Source organism: Balaenoptera borealis, assembly GCF_965194805.1.
Source record: "Balaenoptera borealis genome assembly, chromosome: 3".
Classification (NCBI taxonomy): Eukaryota; Metazoa; Chordata; class Mammalia; order Artiodactyla; family Balaenopteridae; genus Balaenoptera; species Balaenoptera borealis.
Window position 1 is genome coordinate 120,265,900 of NC_138866.1, and position 25,709 is coordinate 120,291,608.

The window sequence follows — 25,709 nt, forward strand, 5'->3', positions numbered from 1 at the left end:
CTTTCAAGTTCCTGCAATTACAAACAACTGTATGAACATCCTTGGACATGTCCTTATGGACCTGTATGAAAATGCCTCTGGGCATTTATATACCCAGGCAAGGATCTACTGAGTCAGAGGGTAGTGCCTCCTTATTTTACCTGGGCAGTCCAGGCTGCTGTCCCAAGTTGTTGCATCATTTGACACTCTCACCAGTGGTGAGAGTTCCACCACCCATATCTCTGCCAATAGTTGGTATTACTTAGCTTCTCTTTTTGCCAGTCTAACACATATAAAGTAATCTTTCATTGTTGTTTTAACTTGCATTTCTTTGATTGCTATACAGTTTGAGCATCTTTTCAGACACTCCTCAGCCTTTTGAGTTTCCTACTCCATAAATTGTCTGGTTGCTATCCTTTGCCAATTTTCGTGGTGCCTGTCTTTTTTACATTGATTTGTAGGAGACCTCAGAATTTTCTAGATATCAGTCCCTATCCCTACCTTGTTTTGGATATGGCAAATACTTTTTAACCGTCCTGCCTACTCTGATCTGACTGAGTCTGGAGAATCATGTTGAGTCCTGGGGGTCATATTTCAAGAGACCATGACAAAGCTGGCACAGGGAAGAGAAACTTGGTTTGTGAAACCTGTCGGATAGAACCTGTGTCAGCAAGTGGAATCTGCAGGGATACTGATTTCAGGTAATATAAGGAAGGTATTTCCAGTGATCAGAACTACCTGATAAAGAGATGTACTCCCTGGAGTGGCAGTGAACACCCTAGGCCCCATCAGGAGTGTTTAAACAGAAGAAGACAGCTACTTGTTGGAGGTCCTGCCAAAGGGTTTCAAGCATTAGATGATTCCGTCCAACTCTGAGATTTTTTCAGAATGTTTCTGAGTCACCATGTGCTGAAAGTCATAGAAGGTATACAGAAGAAGAGGAGAAGGGAGAAACACAATTTTACTTCCTTTAGTTCCTGTCTTAGCTTGGGCTGCTGTAACAAAATACCATACACTGAGTGGCTTAACCAACATTTATCTCTCACAGTTCTAGAGGCTGGGAAGCCCATGATGAAGGCGCTGGCAGATTTGGTGTCTGTTGAGAACCCTATTCCTGGTTTATAGACAACCATCTTTTTGCTGTGTCCTCACATAGTGGAAAGGGAGAGAGGGCTCTCTGGTGTCTCTTTTATGAGGGCACTAATCCCATTCATGAGGGGTCCACTCTCATGTCCTGATCACCCCCAAAGACTCCATCTCCTAATAGTATCACATTGGTGGGTTAGGATTTCAACATGTGGATTTTGGGGGGAGACACAAACTTTCAGTCCATAACAATTTCTTTTTCTACTTTCCTTATGAGCCTTTCATATTCTTCATTTATCATAGTATGGCACCCCTCACTTCCTTGTCCTTTGTAAGAGTTGTGCACATACATGCACACACCACTTGTGCCCAATCATGTTCATACAAACACTTACACATTAGCAGACCCACATATACACATGTCCCACCCACAAGCACACAGGCACACACACATGTTGCAATGAATATTCCATGCTGCCCAAACCCACATGACTGGACACATGTGCCTCTGCCCTCACACAATGCCTCACACATATTGTGTGTGTTCCCAACGTGTGGGGGAATGGTTTGGAGTTCAATGTGGAAGGCCACAGTCCCACAATGTCTTTGGTGTGGAAGCTCCATCTATGAAGGTTCAATGTCCTCAGCACATATGAAGGAGGTGTGGCCCGTGTTCTACAGGGAGGTTAATATTCTTCCATAACTCACTTCACTCCATAGGCCAGAGGCCTGAGCAGGCACAAGGAGCCCTTGGTAATCAGGGCTTCGCTCCAGCCCTCTCCACTCCCAACTTGGCGTCTGCCGGAACAATCGTTTAGCCTTTCCCGACAGGGGCTAAAAAAAAAACCTCTGGAATTTGGCCTTTTTCCTCCCAGGAAGCCCGCCCACCAGATAAACTGCTCCCCAGTGTAGCATCTTGGTCACTGAGCTTCTGGGGTCTTGCACATTCTTCACCCTGGTTTAGGACTGCTCATTTATTTAAGCATGTGTGGGTAAGGCAGTTCAGGAGAGAGCATGTCCAGGGAGGGCTGCAGCTCCAAACCGTGGAAGCTGTTTCTGCGGTGGAGATAACTCTGAGTCCAGACTGATTCTTTCCCTCCCAAGAGCCTCTGGGCAGAGCCAAGCAGCTGAGAAACACGCATAGAACCATGGGCAAAGGGTAACGACCAATTTATGGAGGAGGGAACTCAAAATGCTAAGGAGTATTTAAGAAGATGCTCAAACCGCATTAGTAATCAAAGAAATGCCAATTACAACAACAAAGACTGTTATGTGATAGACTGGCAAAAAGAGAGGTTGAGTACTACCAAGTGCTGGCAGGGATGTGCAGATGCCGGAGTGTCGCATGGTGCAGCCACCTGGCTCTGTGCTCGCTCTCTGCCTGCACACACACAGAGGCGCTGGCCACGAGTTCCCTCCCAGTGACCTTGGGGCACAGGGGCCTGAACACCTGAGAGCTCTGAAGGCCCAGGACAGTGCTGCAGAAATGTCCTTGCTGATTGTGGGGGAGAGAGAAGGGAACAGATGTGGCTGCACATCTTGACTGGGAGAAGCCTTCTTAAAAGACATGATGGGAAACCTAGGATAGATGTGCCACCAGGAGCCCTGCCCTAAGTGGTCGCCCACTGAGCCTCCATCTGACCTGGGGAAGGGAGAGAGGTTCGTAGGTGGCTCTGTGTAATTTCAGGTCCCCTTGAGCTCCAGCTCTGGCTGATTCACAGCCTCTCCAAGGCCCGCAGGAGGCAGCCACGTGCTTAACAGGCTACCTGGACAGGTTGCATGCAGGTCCAGATGACACTTTGAGAAGCACTGGCATGGAGAGGGAAGAGGACCATGGGTAGAGCATGGAGGAAGAGCTTCATCTGGGAGTGGTCAGAGAGGAAGGAGATCCTGGGAGGAGGCATGGGTGCAGGAGCCTGGGGAGGTGGAGACCTTATGTAGGATAAGGGGTGAGAAAGGGCCACGGCACTTCAGGACAAGGAAAAAGGCTACGAGATGCCATGAAAAGGCTTTTCCCCTCATGATGTATAATAAAGACTAAACGGTATTTAAGCATGATTGAGGAGATGAAAAATTCTGATACTGGGAACTGAACATCAGATGAAAATACATGCGCCTCTAAGTCTGATGCTTATTCAGAAAAACACCAAGAAGTTTGCCCAAGGACATGAAGTGTCCATAAAACTTTCATCTGTTGCCTGTAAAGGCTGGTTTCATTGTTTCAAAGATTGTGCTGGCCTTCCTGATGCTACAGAGAATAGTAACGCTGCACACGGTAACGCAGAAGCAGCAAAAAGCTTTATGAAAGGGAGAGCCACTCTCCTCACAAGGGTCCCTGCATTTCTGGCCTCAGTAAGATTCATGTGAGGTGCAGGACTGTCAGTGTGGCTTTATGTCCGACTCTGGGATTTCAAGAACCAGTAAGAAAGGTTTTTTTTTTTTTTAAAGGGAGGTAAACTTTAAATGGAGTATAACCTATAAAAATATTGAATCACTATGTTGTACACCTGAAACTAAGGTAGTCAATCGACTAGACTTTTAAAAAAAATAAATAAAAAGGGAGGCAATACTAAGTTGAAATTTTTATTTTGTCAAGTAAGTATGTGAAAAATAAATCTCATCATATCATAAAAAATAGGAAGGACAGAACCTGAGAATTAAGGACAGCGCTTTGAATGGAACACGTTCAGTTCAGGTGGAGCCCAGGTGTGACCGAGTGTCTGCTATCACCCGTGCCCATGCTGGGGCAGGACTTAGCATAATCACATCCCTCCAAGGTCAGATAGGACTCCACAAATCATTAGCAAGTGATGCAGATTTTACTGATGATTTGATGAAGCAATGGGACAGAGGGTGACCTCGCAAAGCACAAAACAGAACTAAAGTCAGATACCCCTGGGTGATCTCTGTTCAATCCCTGAATCTCTCTTTGGTGGCCAGTTGCCTCGTCTCCAACTCACTGTTCCCCACGCTGCTTCCACCCTTTCCCGACTCCCAGAAAAGCAGAGATAGACACCAAAAAGCCAACTTATTGCTTTATAATAAAAATCTGCAACCCAAGGAGCGAAATAGTTGAAATCTGTAATCCAGACGCCTCAGCATTCCAGCTTTCTAGGCCACCCTTTTCATTAACATCTAGGTAAAGTGACTCCAGTGTGGTGGGGAGGAAACCAATGCTGTCCCCTAGGGTGTCAGGGCTGGAAGGGCTGTCGGCACAGGGAGCTCCTTGTGGCAGCTGCCTTTTTCCTTAGGCCCCTGACTTTTCCCTTCTTGCTGGAGACCCCTTTTCTAAGGCGACCTCCTGGAATGGTTCCAAAATTCCTGTGAGTTTTTACGTAGTGCAATTTAGCTTCTTCTTTGTCTCATCCTCAGGTGCAGAGCGGCTCTAGCGCCTCTCTTTGCATAATTAAGAGATCCATTAAGGTGTTTTCCCAAGAAAAAGAGCAGCTCTCTCCCTCTGAGGAATTCTATCATCCTCTTAGGACCACATCTCCGACTGCAGTCAGATTAAAAAATAATAATAATAGTAATCACACACATGATACACACACACACACACAATGTATGTAGAGAGAGATATTAGGGCTTCTTTTCCCTATGGTCAATGTACACATAAAACAGATCATACCAGAAGCCTGGAGTGAATTTCGCAGAACTGACCTGGAAGGCACCTGTGGCCAGCACCATGTCTCTGTGTCCCAGACAGAGAGGGCACGTGGAGTCAGGAGAGCGGAAGGCTGGGTGCTTGCACTTCAGGATTAGAGATGTCTCACCTCCAGGACTGGAAGGGCTCCTTGATCTGCTTCTCCCAACCCCTGTGTTCATCTTCACAAATGTCCCCAAGGCCGTGGGCAGTATGCCTTTCTCCTAACACAGTTTGCATCACCTCCCTCTACACCCTTCTTGGTTCCTGTATTCTCTTTTGGAACCCTTTCCTAGTTCCCCTGTGGGACTAACCCAAAGGCAGGCTGGTGCCTGGACACTGGTTATAGTGGGTTACACTGCAGGATCCTGCCCTGGGTGTCATCTCTCACATCTAGGGGACCCTTCACATGCCTCGTGCAGCTGGTGTCAAGAGATGAACTAAGTTGTTGTTGGCGTCTCACCATAGCACCCAAGTGCCAACAACCTGATACCCTGCGTTACAGCAAGAGGCATCAGTATTGGCCTAAGGAATGACAGAAATGTTGGAGTTTTTGAAGTCTGAAGCATTTATTAAAGTTTGGGGGCAATTAAATCATCAGCACACCTTGCACATCTCCTCAGACTGCTAGGTTCTAAGATGCTTCTGTAGAGGAGGAAAAGCTTCCTTCTGCCCTCTTAGGTTCTGTGGCTGGCCTAAGAATTAAGCAGGCACAAGTCTGGTTAACAGTATAATCTATCTGTTAGATTTGTATACTGAAAAGTATAAAAATTTATTTAATATTTTTATGTGCACATGGGAGTCTTGAGAAGGAAAATGAAGACCTGAAGAAGCCGTTAGGCCCAGAAGCTTCTATCCCCTTTTGTACAAAGAACGATAAATTGTGGGGATGTGTCAAGACAAAGGGGACCGGGCAGTACATTGTGGGGCAGCAACTAGAGAATATATGGGGGAAACGAATGGAAGATAAGGGTTATTTTAGTAGGTTTGCTTTTACAGGCTCATTTAGGCATCGGCTCCCAGGCTCTGCTGATAAGAATGTTCTTCTCTTCCTGGTGCAGGGAGATCAACTTTCTCAGGGAAGATTTTATGACCTGCTTTTAGGTAGAAAGGGGGAGGGCAGAGAGCCCTTCCTGCACCTGCTGTCTCTCAAGTGCCTTCAGCTCAAGATATTCAACATGCCAAAGCAGTATATTTGGGGTTGGCATGTTCTGAACCACTTCACACCCTTTGCTGCCCCCCAAGGGGGATCACAGCCCCAAACAGGTCCCCTAGTCCTCAGAGCCAACTGTGAGACCTTCCTCTCACTTTGTGCCAGCTGAGACACAGATCTGCTCTTCTAGAGGTCTCTTCTCTCCCAAGAACCCTCTTCGGGCTGCTTGAGCCCAAGAACAACACACTTGGGGATGCTGTTAGCATCGTCTTTGAGAAGATTGTGGATATTTGGGTGATGTCCAGCCAGAGATTGATACTACACTCAAACTTTCCTGTAAATACAGAAGCCAAAGGTAACAGGTTACAGCTTTTCAGAATAGAGTCACTCAGGGTCAGACTGAAGGTGAAATGAAGTTGGGACGTGAGCAGGGTCTCTGGTGAGGCTGGTTATCAAGACTGCAGTGTCATGGGTCCTCAGGGCCTGTCTCAGAGCAGCAGGGTAGAGGTTGCAAAACTGAGCTAGGGTACTAAGGCCAGAACTGGAGGCGTGAGGTGGGGTGAGCTCTTGGAAGAACATTGGTTTTTAGCTTGGGTCAGTAATCCATCCTTTCTTCAACACCAGCAGTCTTTATTTTGTATGGAACAGAAGCAAGTAGAGCGAGGAGTGTGGGAGTCTAGATCCTCTGCCCACTATACTAGGGGGCAGGTGGTGGTCAGGTCTCAGAGCAGAGCGCAAGGATCCGCCCCTGGGAGACAATGTTCTTGTCTGTTGGGCAGTTTCAGGTGGAGTTACTGGTGGGTGGCTCCAAGCCGGGGCCTTGCTTCTGACATTACTAGGGTGCTGTCATTACTTCTGTAGGCTCAAAAGGTGTCTGCATGTAATGGGACTCCTTGCTTGAGCCAAACCAACGTCCATCTCCAGAATTCAGATGAGGCTAGATATTTCTGGCAACCGGTGAGACAGCACCCTCTTTTGTGTAGACCATCAGTCCTTTGGGAAGAGGTGACCAGGCCAATGAGTTTTTCCAATGGAGGCATTAGGGGCAAAGTAGTTCTGGGTCCAGCCTTGCCTCTGTCTCCATTACCAGCGCCCACGGGCTCATGTCTGGATGCTAAGGCATAGGAGGGGAGAATGGCTGGGATGGTCAGAATGGCAAAACTCATTTCTCTAAAATTCTGTAAGGCAGTGGGCCCCAAGCAGCCCTGCTCTGGATGCCTCTGACTGAGCATGGCAAGGGAGGAGAGAGGTTTTGCCCCACTTTGCCTGGCTTGGGAACAGGCTCTGGCCCCATAGAGGTGTCAGAGGGACCCAGAACTACCCAGCAGAAGTGGCAGTGTCAGGCGGACACAGTCCCTAGCAGAAGAGGAATAAATCTGCAGCTGTTGTATAGCAACTGACCAGCTTCATCCATGAGCACATGTGGGTCACCTTCTGGGACCCCTAGAAACACTTGGGGGGATTTAGCAGGTGGTCAGGGTCCTGCATGAGCCAGGGATCTTGTGTGCCTACTGGTTTCTTCCTTTCTCGAGTTTGTCAGCAGCCTTGGAGTTATGTGAGATGAGAAAGAAACCAGATTTTCTGTTTAAGAAAACAAAACCCCATTTTTGTCCACAGACAGATCCTTCCAAGCAGCTGCTTTCTAAGAGGATGGGCCCCCAGGTTCCGGTCTCACGTGTGCCCAGGGCTGAGAGGCTGCCTGGGAGAAATGTCGGTGGCTGTGGCTTGGGCTGTTGGGGTCTTGGGGCCTGGATGCTGTGTGATCTGACCCTGGGCTGCACAGACAGCCCTGCCGGGGCTCACTGCAGCCAGAAGCCGCCAGCAGTCCCTCAAGGTGGAAGCACTCACTAGTTTGGTCATTCTGGCCGCGTCTGAGTGGTTTTCTATTCGCGGAATCATTTATTTCTGATGTCAGAGAGGCCCAGGGCAGCTTTTCCCACTGGCTGTAAATGCTCCGAGCCTCATCGATTCCTTTGCTCCCGCCCCTGGAAATCTGCTGGAACAGCAGGTCTGCTTCGGGATTCCTAGTGAGGGTGGAGGGAGGGCAAGGGCCGGGAGGTTTTGCTTCCCTCCCTCTCAGGCCCGGATAGCAGCCCCTCATTTTGGACACTGGGTTGGAGTTTCCTGGCCTGCAGCGTGGGGAGCGTGGCTAGCTGTACACCCCCAGACTTGCAATCGCCTGGCACTTCTTTTGGAGCCTCCCCTGTCCCAGGGCCACTGGATGCATCCCTCAGCCTGGCTAAGGACTTCCTCAGAATGCATCTTCCTCCCTTCTGCATTTCCCCTCTTCCCGTCAGAGGCTTCAGACTACCCGGGTAGGGGCTGTGCTATACCCCAGGCTGTAGGGAGCACTGCCCAGCCCCGGGGTAGAGCCAGTGTGATGCACATGCCCACTGTGATTATGAGATTCGGGCAACCTCATGCGAACTAGTCTACGTGCAAGTGTCTGTGTGCCGCGGCTGCAGCATGTGTGTATCTCATATTATTTTTGTGTTTGTACATGACCCTGCGTGATGATGGGAGTGCCTTATGTCAGTAGGTACGTTTATGTGTGCACTTACCTGGGTGTGACTCTGTGCAGGCATTTGTGTGTCTAAGTACGTGTGTGTGTTGTTATGCTTGTGTGTGTGTGTGTGTGTGTGTGCATGCACGCGTGCGAGCGTGCGCCTGGTGTTTGTGTCTCTGTGTGCATGTACCTTGTGGCATGTGTGTGCCCCTGTCTGAGCGGGATGTGCAGGCCTGAGTCTGTGTGTGCACGAGGATGCCTGTGACATGCACCTCTCTCCAGTCCTCCCTCACTCTTCTTCGTCCTTTTCTCCCTGTCACCCAAGGATTTATGGAAGATCCCAGGGAGGAGGTGGTGGCTGGGGAGAGGGACCTCAGCTCCGGGTCTCTTTGCCCTCAGAGCTGCTCTGGACGCAGAGGGGGAACATTTCCCAGGCTCTAAGAGCCTCTCCTGAGAGGAAAGCATCAATCTGCTTGTCAGAGGGAAATGGCTATTTGTCCATGTCTGGAAGGACCTGAGGGCAGGGCTGGCTCTGCATCATTGCTGTCTCCCGGGCCCAGCGCAGAGCAGGGGCTGGAAGGTGACTGACTGATGAGCTCAGGGCTGTGCACTCTGGGGGCTGACACAGGTGGGCGTCCTGGAGGGGGTGGGAGGGTCAGGGGAGGTGGGGGCTGAGGGAATGGGGCTGGTGAAGTCTGTGTCAGGGCTGTCCCAGTTGGCAGCTGGGGCAAGAGGCTGGGGGTACTGGGTGAGCACTGAGGGTTGGTGGGGGGAGGCAACATTCCCCTTTGATGGACCAGGAAGAACACGGCAAGTTCCGGACCAAGAGACACTCCCAAGACCTGGCCCTGCTTCGTGGGGTTCCTGCTGACAGGAGGCCTCAGGTGGAGAGAGGGTTCTGTTGGGGGGAATCCCTGGGGAAGGGACGGCCTCCTTTCTCTTTGCTCACTCTATTTCCCCTGCACCCTCTCCTGAGTGCCAGAGGCAAGTCCTGGCAAGCCTTCAGATCCAGGTCAGTGTCTGCTGAGTGACCCTCTAAGAGAATAAATGGACTACTAAAGGTCAGACCCCCAGGCCTGAGGCATGGCTCTGCCACTGGCCGCTGACCAGAGGCTCCTCTCCGGGCCTCCACTTCCACCTGTGCAGTGGCTCAGGCCCTCCATGGTCTATGGTTCTGTGGCTGGTGAGGTCATGCCGTGGTGGGGACGTTCCCGGCATCCTCTTGCCCACCCCCTCCTTTCTGTTCTTTGCCATCATTCTGGGTCTCTGGCCCCAAGCTGCTGTGCTGCTGGACTTCAGGGGAGAGCCCATTGCCATCATGGTAACCCAGGCATCATGACTCCAAGCGGTGAGCGGGCGGGAACCTGTGGCTACGAGGGTTACCCTTCCGGTCTTGGCTCCACATCTATGAGTGAGAGTGGAGAGGAGGGGGCCAAAGCCAGAGCTTACAGTGAGGGGATGGCGATGCAGCAAAGGGCAGGACTGGGGGATTTCTCTCTCCTGGGGCAAGTTACTCTCTCAGTCAGTGAGGAGGGCAGGTCGCACATGTTCATTTGCTCATTTGTCAGCACTGACTGAGTACTTACTCTGGACCAGAGCCTCTCCTTTGGCCTAGAAGGGCCCAGACCACTTCCAGTCTTTTAGGCTACTGATATATTATTGAGAACCAAAGGTGCTGAATTTGTGCCTTTCTGTAGTTCTCTCCCATGATGAATCTGGGCTGGGCTTGTGACTTGCTTGGCCAAAGAGAATGCAGAGAAAGGGATGTGCAAGTTCTGAGCCTGGTCCTTAAGGAGTCTTTCCTGTTTCCTGAGACTCCCTGTAAAGGAGCACATGATCGCTTCCTTGAAGATAATAATCCTTGTGCAGAGAGTGAGGCCCAGGCCATCTTCAATCATGTCAGTCATCCCAGCTGAGTCTAGGCATGTAAGCGAGGCCATCTTTGTTCCTCCATCCCCAGCTGAGGTACCAGCTGGCTGCAAATGCTTGAGTGAGTCAGCTGAAACAATCTGCTGCAGAGACAAATTGTCCAACTGAGCATAGACCAGATTGCTGACTTTAGGCCACTAAGTTTTGGGGTAGCTTTTTTTAATGTATCAGAGACTAATTGAAACAGAACTTTGTACTTAGGAGTAGAGGTGCTATCAACAAAAACTTAAAACGTGGGTAGACTTTGGGGCTGAGTGGCAGCTAGAGGCTGGAAGGATGATGAGGATGTGGTTAATGGAAAGGCAGTGAGAAAACTATTCTTTGGATCTGGAGAAAGGGCAACCTGTGTTATATTGTGGAGGAACAATTAGTGTTACCTTTGAGAACAAAAAATGTAGTTAATGAACCTGTGGATCTGGCTAAGGAGATTTCCAGGAAGAATATTGAAAGTGCCCATTGGCTTCTTTTAGCAGCACATGATAAGGTATTGTAAGAGAAGAAGAAACTCAAGACTCTTCAGTTTGCAGGAAGAATTTAGAGGCAATATGGAGATTCCAGGACACTCTCGCCAGCAAAAGATTCTCAAAGTAAGAAATGGTCTCAGGTAAAGAATGAATCATGATTATGACTGTAAGACTCTTTGTTTAGATCTCAGAAAGATTTAAGGTGGTGCTTAATAGATCCTCTTAGACACGTGAGCTTCTAACACAACCCTGACACCAACCTAAAGTAGAAAGACACATAGTTTGGAAAGTATGAATGTGGCTTTTGAAGCATGCAGTGATTTTCAATCAGATTCACGGGAAACCCACACCATTTTAAAGAGAATTGTACCAGCAAAAACATTACTAGTTTGGATTAAAAGGAACAGAAACAGCAAAATGAAAAGAGGTCTCTGGGCTTTTAAATTTTTGTAGGCAGGAAGCAGGTAGAGAGAGCTACCCAGCTGTAAATATGATCCACTAATTATTGAAAAGGAAAGAAGTCTCAGATGGTGGAGCAAAGAAACAAAGAGAGCAATAACTAGGGAACTACTCCCAGGAAGCAGAAAATAGACCCCCAATAAAGGAACACTCTTTGACCCTAGAGTTGGGGGAACTGCTGACATGTGCCCAGCTAGATTTCAAAAATGCTATGAAACAGTTACTATTATGTGTCTCCCATTTACCCTCTTTTTAAATGGAGGTGTCTCTTGGGGGATAGCCTATTCCTGTCTTGCCACTTTCTGTTAATTGTGTTGAGGTCAAATAACTTGTTTTTTTAATTCATAGGTCTCTGGATCAACATGAGCACTATCCAAGGAGCTGTTCCCAAGAAGCCCCATCGACAGTTGACTCTGATTTAGATGATGAGCTCTTGGACTTGGAAACTGATGCTGTAATTGTTTGAAAATTTGTGGGTCTCATGAGAGGGTGAGTGTATTTTGCATGTGGGAGGGATGTGAATCATTGGGACCAGAGGGCGGTTTGTGGTAGATCATTATAACAATGGACCCCAGTGGACCCTGCCTTCCCATGGTCACACATCTTTATAAGCGATGTTGCCTCTTCCTTCATCATGAGGTAGAGTCAATCCTCTACCCCCTTGACTCTGGGCTGGCTTAATAACTTGCTTTTCTCAATAGAATGCGGCACAAGTGAGCTTGTGTGAGCTCTAGAGCCAGGCTTTCAGAGGCCCTGCAGTATCTAATCTCCCTCTCTTGGAATGCTGCCCTGAGCCCATCATGTATAGAAGTCAATGCTGGGAGATGAGAGTCCATATGGAGGAGAACCAAAGTGCCCCAGCTGACATACAGCACTAGGCATGTGAATGAGGCTATCTTGAACCTTCCAGCCCAGCTAAACCTCCATCTGAATGCAGCCAAATGAGTAAGCCCAGGAGAAACCAGGAGAAGAATTTCCTAGCCAATCAATATAATCATGAAAAATAATAAATCATTGTTGTTTTAAGCCACTAAATTGTGGGGAGATTTCTTCCATGGCAATAGATAACAGATACATCTACTGTTCATGCAACTAAGGAAACAGCTCCATTCATAATTGCTTATAAGAGTATTCATTGGTTTAATCTTTTTTTATAAGGACAATTTGGAAACATTCGGGTAGACATAAATTTTAGTCTCTTCACTCAGGTGTATAAGAAATACACATGTTCTTCATTTCCTGTAAAGTAACCTAATAATGATGTTGTAGCTTTATCCCACAAGGGGAATGGACAATTCCATTAGAGTAATTGCTGAGCCTCCTTTTCCTCTTCAGGATCTCACCAGCATATCGAGGCTGATGTGGTACCTGGAAAATAGGGATAGGGTGTCTAATTGCCAATCTGTCAGGATTGCTGCTGATACCCAAGCACCTCAGCCTCTTCCTCTACTGTTCTCTGATGTTCCTCTGCTTCTGTACTGTGTGTGGAGAACGAGAATTGCTGCTCAGGGGCCCTGGTGTCTTGGGTGCCACTTTCTCTAGGGAAACAAGTAGCCCTGCTGACCTCCGAGCCCCCTCAAAGTCATTCTTTTCTTCTCTTGAAGGGTAACACATGTTCACAGTTGAGTAGCTCTACTGTCTGGCTTCCTGCCTGTAGAATCCCAGCAGTCAGTAGTGTTCCTTCATTTTGTTCCATCTCTGCTCTCTTCGGCCCAAGCTGGTAGTGTTTCTGGTGGCATAACATCCTCAAAATCCTTGTGGGATCCATGTCATGAGACATGAGAATTCTCTCTAGGTCCTTCCTGGATAACCCCAACTCTCCTCCTGACTTCTGCTGAGATGGTTAGTTGGATCAACGAATTACACACGAACTCTCTTGAGTAGAAGGTCTGGCCACACCCTTGGGGTTATCTCCAGAGTGTGCCTTAGCATCTTTTATGATATAGATAAGCTGAGAATTTCCCAAATCATCAAGTTCTGGTTCTTTTTTGCTTAATAGTTCCTTCTCAATTTATCTCTTTCCTCTCACAGTTTGCTATAAGCAGCAAGAAGAAACCAGGCTGCACCTTCCATATTTTGCTTGGAAGTATCCTTAGCTAACTATCCTTACTAAGGATATCCTTATCTAATACCCTTAGTAAGTAGAAGAACTACTTTCCACCCAACACTAGAACACAATTCAGCCCAGTTCGCTGCCACTTTATAACAGGGGCCACCTTTCTTCCAGTTTCCAATACTGGAAGAAAGGTGACCTCATTTTCATCTGAGATCTCACCAGACACATCATTAATGTTCGTATTTCTATCAGTTTCCTGTACGTGACACTATATGTTTTCTCCAAGATAATAGAAGTGTTCTCTATTATCCTCTTAACTTCCTTCTGAGCTCTCAACAAAATCTCTTTTAATGTCCATATTTCTACTAACGCTCTCTTCAAGGCAGTCTAGGCTTTTTCTATCATTCACCTCAAAATTCTTCCGGCCTCTACCTGTTACCCAATTCCAGAGCACTTCCACATTTTTGGTATTTGTTATAGCGGCACCACTTCCAGCTACCAAAATCTGTCTTGGTTTCCTATGACTGTTGTAACAAATTACCACAAACTGGGTGGTTTAAAACAACAGAAATGTATTCTTTCACAGCTCAGGAGAACAGAAGTCCAAAATCAAGGTATTGGCAGGGTTGGTTCCTTCTAGAGGCTCTCAGGGAAAATTTACCTTTCTCTTAGCTTCTGGAGGTTGCTGGCAACCCTTGGCATTCCTTGGCTTGTAGCTCCATCACTCCAATTTCTGCTTCCATCTTCACATGGCTGTCTTCCCATGTGTGTTCTCTGTGTCTCTGTATGGCTTTCTTATAAGGGCACCAGTCATTGAATTTAGGGCCCACTATAATCCAGTATGACCTCATTTTAACTAATTACATCTATAAAGACCCTATTTCCAATAAGGTTATATTCTGAGGTTATAGGTGGATGTAAATTTGGGGGGGACCTATTCAACTCAGTACAGATATTAATTAATTTCTTAACTTCTATAGAGGATAGATATCAGCCACATTCGCAAATGCATAAGCAGGAGGAATAAATTTACTTCAAAGGAAACTATAGAAAACATCTAGTCTCTGTTCCACACAAGGGTGTGTTACCCTCCACAGCATTCAATGTGGTCTCCCACCTCTTCCGGGTTCTTTCAACGCAGTGTTTTCTGGTCATTCCAACTAAAAATACACCCCCTCATGCACCTTAACATTTTAAATCCCACCTCCCTACTTTATTTTCTTCCTAACATTTATCACCATTTAACAAACTTTATATTTTGCTTATTTATCTTGTTTACTGTTTCTCTTCCCCGCTAGAACAACCTCTGTGAAAGCAAAGATTTTCGTTCATTTTATTATTTCTCTATCTGCAGTGCCCAGAATAGTATCTGACATATAACAGCTGCTCAATAAAATTTGGTCAAATAACTGAATGCATACATGATTCAGGATATTCCTGAAAGTGAGCATCTAGCTGCTATGGACAGGGAGCTGATTCCTTCATTGGACAAATTTTGCCCTTTCATGTCACTTCAAGTCACTTAGAGTGAATCATTAGAAGGGGCAGTGTCAGGCCTCCAGAGTTCTCACTTAGAGCCCCATGGTTCTGTTTGACAATATTAGACTGTGGGGAGACAATTGGGATTGTTGGTTAGCTGGGAGTAAGGAATAAAATAGAGTTGGGATGCTCCAGGGCTGCCACTGACCCACTGGGTCATCTTGAAAACTTTGTTCTATGTGCACCTGGCTCCCTGACCTCAGCTTCCTTTACTTGACGGTCAGGAAAGCAGTTGCTTTCTCTCTTGGCCCCTATTTCTCCTGTCTGGGATGTGAGAATTGAAGACAAAAAGTCTCAAAATCACTTTGAACTCCATGGAGAAAGATGCCAACTAAGCTGAGGACATTATTAGTAAAAAGAAAAATCCTTCTGAAAGGGAAGTTGCCGTATCACACAATCTCCCAACCATGGGGTGGAATTAATGAGGAATTTGTTCAGGATTCACAGCTTCAGAATGATCTTCCAGGTGACCAAAGGAAATTCACATTTACACTTCAATCAGAAATTCCTTTGTAGAATGTAAGAGGGGAAGGCTTAATTTTCTGAGATCACAAATGGCCATCCTCTTCCAGAGAAGAAGAGAGCCTGAGATAAAGACCACCCTGGTATCTGTGAACTCTTCAGCTAATTAGAAAAGTGAATCTAATTTCACGGATTTCAGCTCCAATTAATTTATTCTGAGCTTGTTGGTAATGAAGCTGTGTGTTTGTTTCTTAAGAAGAAAGCATCAGAGAGGAAAAGAATGGGTGTGAGGCTGTGCTGTTTATTCCCCTGACTTCGTTACGTTAATTGAGGAAATAACATATGATTTAATATATATTAAAATGTCATCAACACAGCTCTTGGTTTAGCTACTAAAAGAGCCCTGTGTGGTTAGCCCAAATGGGGAATCTATTTTAACAAGACTAAAACACAGACCTTCTGGGGTCACTGAACATGTGACCCCATGAGAACACCTTTGGTGTAGATCAATATGGATGTAATTGTTTCCAGACACGTAGTCCAATCACGGTTACCTCATCCCATTGTCAGCACCCACATTTCCCTGGAATAACTGGCAGATTTTCCTTGGGAGCTTAAGTTCCATTTCTCAGGGCTGATGTTGAGGAAATCTAATGTTTACATCTCCTGAAACAAGTAGTTAATGTCGGCCTTGGCACTGGAATTTCACATTTCTGTCTTGAGATAGACCCCACTGCCTACTCTTGTCAGTATTGGGATTATACCTGGAATTGAACTTTTCTCATCTTTGAGGCCAAAGCCTTTATTTTTCTTTGGTTAGTGCCAAGTTTGTCCAGATACTGTTGATACTAGCCTGTTACAGAATTTTACATTTATTTAAACACTTACTTACCTTTACTCATCTTTACTGCTTAACTCTGAATAGTTAATACACTAAGTAATATCTGAGCACCTAGATGAGCTTTGTCCTGTAATGACTACAGAGGATTTATGGAAGGCTCAGGGCCGTCTCTAATGTCTGAAGTTTCCTATCAGGCTGGCTGGCAAGATATATATGTGGGAATAGGAAGGACAGAATACACTACTTCTTTGTAAAGCCTTTACAGTAATTGTAAATACATAGTTATTTATAATGGTTCTCTGTCTAAGACTGTCTTTCATAGATTCTAAAATCCTTATCTGTCTTGTTTAGTCTAGCTTGCTTGGAACACGGGAGACGCTCAATAGATACTTGTTGATGTTACAGGAAAGAGTTAAACAGTAGAGATTAGAAAAGGTACGGATCTGTAGCAGACCCCACGAGCCACTTCCCAATTATTTATTTACTCCCTCTTTCTTCTTTCTTAGCTGTGGCAGACACTGTAAGCTGTTTCATTCATTACCTATTCTGACCTGCTTCAGCTTACCTTCCTGCCCTGTAGAGGCTGGAAAGCTCCAAACAACATTTCCCAGACTCCCTTGCAGTAGGGTTCTGCAGGTGATCTAGATCATGCCAGGTAAGACCTGGATATGGAAGTGATCAGTGAGGGGGTGGTGGGAAAGGGGAGGCTATGTAGAGAGTGACAGGATCTTCTGATGCAACAGATTGTATTTTCCCAAAGCGGCCATAATGTATCAGTTCTCATATGCTCTTCCAGAACTTGTTACTGCCTCATCAAGAGTTAGATTCCATTTCCCTTCTCCTTAAATCTGGGTGAGACTTTGTGACCATCTCCATGAGTAGAATGTGGTAAAAGTGACACTACAGGACTTCTGAGGCTAGGTCATGACAAGAGATATGGCTTCCATCTGGTTCTGTTTCTCTCTATCCTGATTTTGCCCTTGGAACCCAGCCTCCATAGTGTGAGGAAGCCCAGGCCATGTGGAGAGACCACAGGAGACATGAAGAAAAATTTGCAGGGGGCTTTTGGGAAAGATTTTCTCACTTCTAATAAATATCCCAGGAAGAGATGGTCTCTCTTCTTCATCCAGCTGTGATGCCTGGAAACTTCTGTGACCATCTTGCTACCAGCCAACACATAGAGTGGGGCAGCTCTCAGAAAACCAGAGAGAGAAAAACTGGAGTGCTGAAGTACCCTGTCTGGAGTCCTTTCCTCTCATCTCTGGGTTTCCTGATATGTGAGATGATAAACTCTGTCAGAGATATTGTACTTTGAGTTGAAGTTTTCTGTTACCTGTAGCTGAAAACATCATAACTGACCCAGAATTTGCTCCCTGATGTTTGTGGTCAATTCCTGCCTTCTCTGTGTGTTCTGGGGACTAGGGGGTCTCCCAGAGGAGCCATCAAGACACAGAAAGCCCAGTGGGTCAGATGGGGGCAGAGCTTGTGCTCTGAAAGTCAAGTCTGAAATTTCTGGGGTTTGGATCCATCTTCTAGAACCTTCGTAATTTCAGCATGACCTGCTTTGTCCTTTCTTATGCGGGTACATGTGTGAGCTGAGCCTCCTTTGAAATTTAGAGATCATTTCCTGGGATGAGAAGTGGAGAAGGAGGCAGGGGAAGGGGGTGACAGAGCAAAGAAGCCTTGCTAAACACCAAACAAAATTAAAATTTACATTTCCCAGCCCGGTTCTGGCCACTAAGACATAAGTTAAAGGTTTCCAAGAAAGATTTGCTTTCCTTTCTTCCTGCCTAGATCATGAGGATTAGAGCTACAACAGCCATTTTGTGACCATGAGGAGAAACAGAGACTGCAAACCTGGCATCTTTGAACCACTAACACAGCACCACTACCTACTTTTCATAATAAACTCTTATGTTTTTAAGTTCCATCTTTGTTTTCCTTAACTGAATGTAAGTCCTAACTGATAAACTATCCTGAAACCTGGGACCTGGAGCTGGGGCAGGTAGCTGAAGACATGCCTGTTTGATATCTTCCTCCCTCCCTCTCTCATTTTCTTTTCCCTTTGTCTCTCCTCTCCTCCATTTCTTCTTTTCCCATTGAGCCTGTCCTCTGAGCCAAGCTCTGGGCCATGCATTGAGAGAAGGGAGTGAAACTTTGGGTGGTCCTGGGGAAAGCCTGCCACCTTTTCGATGGGATGATCTTATCCCCAGAGATAAGCCTGGGTATCATAGGTGCTTTCTAGGGCTCCCACCTCTGCATGTGGATCTTTCTCTTCTTAGGGAGACAGGAGGTAGAGAGGAAAGAGGATACATCTCTGCGTCAGACAGACCTCGGTTTGAAACCCAGCTCTGCCACCTGTTGGCTGTGAGATCTCAGGTAAATCACTGAGCGTAGGCACAAACTCTTCTGCACAGTGAGTTTATGTGTGCCTTAAATAATACAGCAGTAGTTCACCCATAGTACGTGCTTACTCTGAGGCAGGTGAGGCTCAAATGAGGGTTATATTAATAAGAAAGAACGAGGAGGGGATGGATATTGAGTAGACATTTGGCAGTATCACCCACGAATGGGAAAATAGGACCTAATTCCTGATTCCTTGTTGAACCCGAGCGGTGCTCCCGGATCTGGGGATAACTCCCACACTCTCCTGGCCTCTGCTTTGCTCTGGGAATGAGAAGCCTCCCCTGCCTTTGCCCCTCCCCCTGCCATGACCCCGAGAGGGTTATCTTCCCTCAGTGAGTGTGCTCAGGGCCCCATGATTCCAGCAAGACGGTTGGAGAGAATCCATGTGTCTGGGGACAGCTGGACCACAGCCTCCCTGCCCTGGCTGCACACCTGTTAGAAACTATAGTTAGAACAGTCAATCTTGGGACAAGGAAAAGAGAGAAGCCAAAGGAGAAAAGAAAAAAGTAAAGACACAGCCCAGAAAATAGGATGTTATTCCTGTGCAACAAAGCCACAGTGTCCTCTGGGCACTCCTTGGGAAGAGGGAATGGCCTGTGGACACTTGTGAGCTAGCCTGGAATTAGGAAAACCACAGCTGACATGATTTGGGAAATGTAAACTTGACCTGTGCCGGCACAAATCCTTGTCCTGAGAAGCCCTAAAAAGCCCTCTACAATCAGGGGCTCCTGAATCTTTTGACTGCGGCACCTACAGGGAGAATATAAAGCTTTGTGTTCTCCCATCTCCTTGAGTTTCCACTAGGAAAAAACTCCAGGATTACAAAGAAAGAGAAGAAACACAACAAGTTGGATATATCATGTTGCCAGCAATATAAATGATTCACTTATTAGTTACCTTAGAAGAATATGAACATACTACTAAATTTTGTGCTATAAAACAATTTCCCAAAAACTTAAAAATAACTCAATAATTTGATTTTACTTATTAAAGTAGCCGATAGTCACAATCAGTCCAACACACATGACACCTTCCCCTACAGTCAACAGAGAGGTGAATGATTCACATTTGAACATCAGACTCACAGGGTCTTTAAGTCTATTATAGGAATATTATCGGTTAAAAATTATTGATGCAAATCTGAATCACTATAGACTCTGACATTAACCTAACAACCTACAAAAAGCTAAATGGATACTGATAAAGCTAAACGAAAAGAGACTTCTATAATAAAAATGGCAAGACCGTTAGCAATGAAAAAAAACACAGCCAGTTCAGGGTAACACTGATGAAATACTGACAATGTATCCTTCCCCCAAATTGTGAAATTCTAACCATAAGCAAGTGTGCGTGCAGGGTAAGAGTTTGACAACATTGCTAAAGATTGGGTCACAGACAGATTTCTTAGCAAAGGACACAATCAAAGTATGGGGTCATTTTCGTTGATGAATAGCACATTTAGTAACATTTCATGACTTATTCATTAGCTGACTAGTAAGTAACCCTGAATTGACTCAAAATATGAGAGTCTATAGAAGATTGAGTCACTTGGATCTAAGAACTGAAGAGAGAACTTGTACTTTTGGGTCCTTTGACCCATTTGGGAGCCCCTGTGGCCTGGCAGGGAGCCTTAGGACACTTGAGGAAACTGCCTTTAACAAGTAGTTCTCACCTACTGGAGGCCTTTTCTCCTGCAAGTATCTCTTCTCAGTATTATAAAAAAATTTCTCTCTACTAGATTACTTCACTTAGCACACAAACAGACTGTAATGACTTCCATCTTAAAACTTACTTCCTTGACTTCACACTCGCTCCAGCTCTTCCCACCATTTTCTTCTCACTACAGCAACAAAGCTCTTCAGAAGAGTTGACTATATGCAGTGCCCCCAATTCTTCTTCCCATCATCCCGCTGAGACAACTTTTGACAAAGTTGCCATTGACTTCCTCAATGGATGCCCCTATTACTCTTGTTAGTGTCGTCAGCAGGGTAACCAGCTCATCCATATGTGCCTGGGACTTTCTCAATTTTTAAAATAGAATGTCTTACACTCACCTCAGTCCCTGGCAAATACAGACAGTAAGTCACTCTAGATTGTTAACCTCCATGTTACTGAATCCATTGATGAAGTCCTTTCCTTACCTGACTTTTCAGCAAACTTCTTAAAAAACAGCTTCATAGAGATATAACTTACATGCAGTAAACTACACATATTTAAAGTGTATAAATTAGTAAGGTTTGACATATGTATACACCCATGAGACCACAGCAATTAAGATAATGAACGTATCCATCACCCCCAAAACTTTCTTCATGCTCATTTGCAATCCCTCTCTCCCACCTGTCACACCTGCCCCTACCCCCAATCTACAGGTGTATTAGTTAGCTATTGCTGTGTAAGGAATAATCCCAAAATGTATCAGCTTAAAACAACAAACAATTATCATTTTCTGTGGGGCAGGGATCTGGGCACAACTTACCTGAGTGCCTCTGCCTCAAGGTCTCTCTCAAAGTTGTAACCAATGTGTTGGCCAGGGCTGTGGTCTCCTCTTACAGTTTGACCAAGGGAAGAGCTGCATCCAAGCTTACTTATATGGATGTTGGCAGGATTCAGTTCCTCACAAGCTGTTGAGTGCATGACTTCCGTTTCCCATCAGCCTGTCCTTAGGGCAGCTTACAACATGGCAGCTGTTTTCCTAAGAGAGAGAAAGAGAGAGAAGTCATCATCTCTTTATGACCTAATCTCAGAAGTGAAATATCATCATTTTTGCCACATTCTATTCATTAGAGTAGCTACATCCAGCTCACTCTCAAGGGAAAGGAATTATACAAGGGAGGTGGCAAGTATAAGGAGCCATTTTAGAGATTGCCTATCACACCAGAGAATCATTCATCTGCTTTCTGTCAATATAGATTAGTTTGCATTTTCTAGAATTTTATATAAATGGAATCACTCAGTATGGACCCTTTTTTGTCTATATTCTTTCAATCAGCATAATTATTTTAAGATTCACTTATGTCGTTGCATCTATCAACAGTTCATTCTTTTCCTTGCTGAGTAGTATTCCCTTGTATGGTTACACTGAAATTTGTTTATCTATTCATCTGCTGATGGACATTTGAATCATTTATAGTTTTTGCCTATTACAAATAAATCTGCTGTGAACATTCATCTATAAGTCTTTGTTGGGATATGTGCTTTCATTCTCTTGAGTAAATATTCAGAAGTGGAAAGGCTGAAACACGTGGTAGGTCTATATTTGTCTTTTTAAAAAACTGACAAACTATTTCCCAAAGTCGTTGCACTATTTTATATTCCCACTGGCAGTGTTCCAGTTTCTTTGCATCCTTGCCAATGCTTGCTGGGGTCATTCTTTTTTATTTTAGTCATTTTAATAACTGTGTAGTAATATCTCATTGTGGTTTTAATTTGTATTTCCCTAATGATTAACTACATTGAAAATCTTCATATGCTTATCTACTATCCATATGTATTCTTTGGTCTTTTAAAATCTTTTGCCCATTTTTAATTAGGTTGTTTGTTTTCTTACTTAATTTTGTGAGTCCTCTGTATATTCTGTATACATATCCTTTAACAGGTAAATGATTTACAGGTATTTTCTTCCAGTCTGTGATTTGTCTTTGTTCTCTTAACAGTATTTTTAAAAGAGCAGAAATTTTTAATCTTTAAACATTTTAACCTAATTTATCAATTTTTCTTTTATAGAGTGTACTTTCAGGGTTATATCTAAGAAATCTTTGCTTCACCTAAGGTCACAAAGATTTTGTCCTATGCTTTCTTCTAAAAGTTTTATAGTTTTACAGACTTATAGACATAGAGAACAGACTTGTGGCTGCCTATGGGGAGTGAAGGTGGGGGAGGGAAGGATTGGGAGTTTGGGATTAGCAGGTGCAAACTCTTATATATCGGATGGATAAACAACAAGGTCCTACTGTATAGCATAGGGAAGTATATTCAATACCCTATGATAAACCATAATGGAAAAGAACATGAAAAAGAAAAAAAATATATAACTGCATCATTTTGCTGTACAGCAGAAATTAAACACAACATTGTAAATCAACTACACTTCAATAAGATTAAAAAAAGTTTATAGTTTTAGTTTACATTTGGATCCATGATTCATTTTGAGTTAATATCTGTAAATAGTGCAAGGTATGAATCAAAGTTCATTTTCCTGCCTATGGAGAGCCAATTGTCCCTGTATCATTGAAAAGAATATCTTTTCTCCATTAAATTGCCTTTGCACCATTGCTGAAAATCAATTGTCCATGTGTGGATCTATTTCTAGATTCTATTTTCTGTTTTATTGATTTGTCTGCATTTACAGCAATATTTATCTTGATAACTGTAGCTTTATAGTAAGTTTTAAAATTAGGCAGTTAGTCCTCCCACTTTTTTCTTCTCTGCCAACTTTGTTTTGGCTCCTCTAGGTCTTTTGTATTTCAATATGAACTTTAGAATCAGTTTATCAATTTCTACAAAAAAGCCTGCTGGTATTTTGGTTGGGATGGCTTTGAATCTGTATATCGATTTGGGGAGAAATAACATCTTACTAAGTCTTCTGGCCCATGAACACAATTTATTATCTATCTATCTATCTATCTATCTATCTATTTATTTATTTATTTATGGCTGCATTGGTTCTTCGTTACTGCACGCGGGCTTTTCTTTAGTTGCGGCGAGCGGGAGCTTCTCTTCATTTCGGTGTGAGGCTTCCCATTGTGGTGGCTTTTCTTGTTGTGGAGCACAGGCTCTAGGTGCGTGGGCTTCAGCAGTTGTGGCATGCAGGCTCAGTAGTTGTGGCTCGTGGGCTCTAGAGCGCAGGCTCAGCCATTGTGGCACACGGGCTCAGTTGCTCCGTGGCATGTGGGATCTTCCTGGACCAGGGCTCGAACCTGTGTCCCCTGCATTGGCAGGCAGATTCCTAACCACTGTGCCACCAGGGAAGTCCCAACACAATATATTTAGATCTTTAATTTTTCTCGGCAATGTTTTATAGTTTTCAGTGTTTAGATCTTTCACATCTTTTGTTAGATTTGTCCCTAAGTATTTCATATTTGTGTATGCTATTTTAATTGGTATTTAAAAAAATTTCAACTTCTCATTGTTCATTGCTGATATCTAGAAATATAATTGATTTTTGTATATTGATCTTATATCCTGCAATAGTGCAAACTTATTTATTCTAGCAGCTTTTTTGGTAAATTTCATTAGATTTTCTACATAGGTGATAGTCATCTACAAATAATGACTAGATGTCTTTCATTTCTTTTCCTTGCCTAATTGCACTGTTGAATTATGCTCCAATATAATGTTGAATAAAGTAGGTAGAGAGAGCAGGCATCCTTGCCTTGTTCCTGATCTTAGGGGGAGAGCTTTTTGTCTACCACCATTATGTGATATTAGCTGTAGAGATTTCATTGATTTTTCTGAAGCCCTGTTTTTACCATTTTATCTTTGGGATGTACTCCTAGAAGTGGGATTGCTGGGTTGAAGACTGAATGCCTAGATAATTTTGCTAAATTTCTTTCCATAGGCGTTGTAAGATTTTGCATTCCCATCCTCAAATTATGAAAGTGTCTATTTCCCAGAGCTTCACTGACAGAGTAGGTTGTCAAAAATTGAATTTTTGGATTTCCCTGGTGGTGCAGTGGTTAAGAATCTGCCTACCAATGCAGGGGACACGGGTTCGAGCCCTGGTCCAGGAAGATCCCACATGCCACGGAGCAACTAAGCCCGTGTGCCACAACTACTGAGCCTGCGTTCTGGAGCCCACGAGCCACAACTACTGAGCCCATGTGCTGCAACTACTGAAACCCGCGTGGCCTAGAGCCTGTGCTCTGCAACAAGAGAAGCCACCATAATGATGAGCCCACGCACCACAACGAAGAGTAGCCCCTACTCGCCACAACTAGAGAAAGCCCACGCGCAGCAACAAAGACCCAACACAGCCAAAAGTAAAATATAAACAAATAAATAAATTTAAAATTTGAATTTTTGCCTTCGTAATAGAGGAGGATGAAATCCCTGTTTGTATTTCTCTTATTATGAGCAAGGTTGAGCATCTTTTCATATAGTGAAGAGGCATGCATTTGCATTTCTTTTCTGTTAATGGTCTGTTCATGTCTCTTGCTTATTTTTCTAAATAGTTGTTGATTTCTTTATTTTAGAAACTCTATTAAATATTAGGGATGTTCACTCTTTGTAATATAAATTGACAATGTTTTTCCCCAGTGCGTTGGTTCAGACTTTTTTCCTAACACAACAAGAAGTCCAAAGGTAGGTGGTTGTCAGCATTGGCTCAGTGACCCAACAGTGTCAAGGCCAGCCTCTCTGAGATTCTCTAGGCATTTCTCTTAGAGTCACATTATAACTGTGTTAAAGGCAGGTAGGACCAGGAAAGGATGGCTCCAGAGACATCTGTCCCTATTATTAGGAAGGTGAAAGCTTTCTCAGAAGCTCCCAACAGATTTGCATTCATATTTAATTGACCAGAACTAGGTTCAGAGAAAGCTGGGAAAGAATTTCATTTTTCTCTCCTCTAGGGTGGAGGTGGGAAAGGAGAAGGGGATTGGAATGCATCTTGAGCTGTCCAACCAATTACCACGGACAAGAATGGGCAAGTTTAGCTCAGATGGAAGACTCATCCTTTCTCCCATTCTGTGACATGTCTGCAAATCCACAGTGAACCAGTAGTTGGGCTCACAGCTCCAAAAGGGAATTCAGTCTTGGGTGCATCAGCAGAGGTTTAATGTCTGCAGCAAGGAGGTGGGATGATATCTAGAGACCTGCGTTCCACCCTAGGAGCCTGTCTTGAAGGAACACTGCTAAATGGGAGCTTGTCCAGAGGAGAGCAACCAGGTCAGGAGAGTGAGGGCCCCAGAAACCTTGCCCCATCAAGAATAAGTGGAAAGATTTGGATATGTCTCAGTAGAGAAGATATGGAAGGGAGCAAGATATATCTCACTGAAAACCTAAAAGACTGGCATGTGGAAAAAATGAGATGTGATCTATGGTAACAACTGGTGCATGTTAGAGTGAGGCAGATTGCAATTAATGTTAAACAAGTATTTTTCACTAATTTGGGATGGGTTGCTTCATGAGTAGTGAGCTTCCTATCCACTGTGTAGTCAATCTTGCTGCTCTCATGGTTCCATCCTTC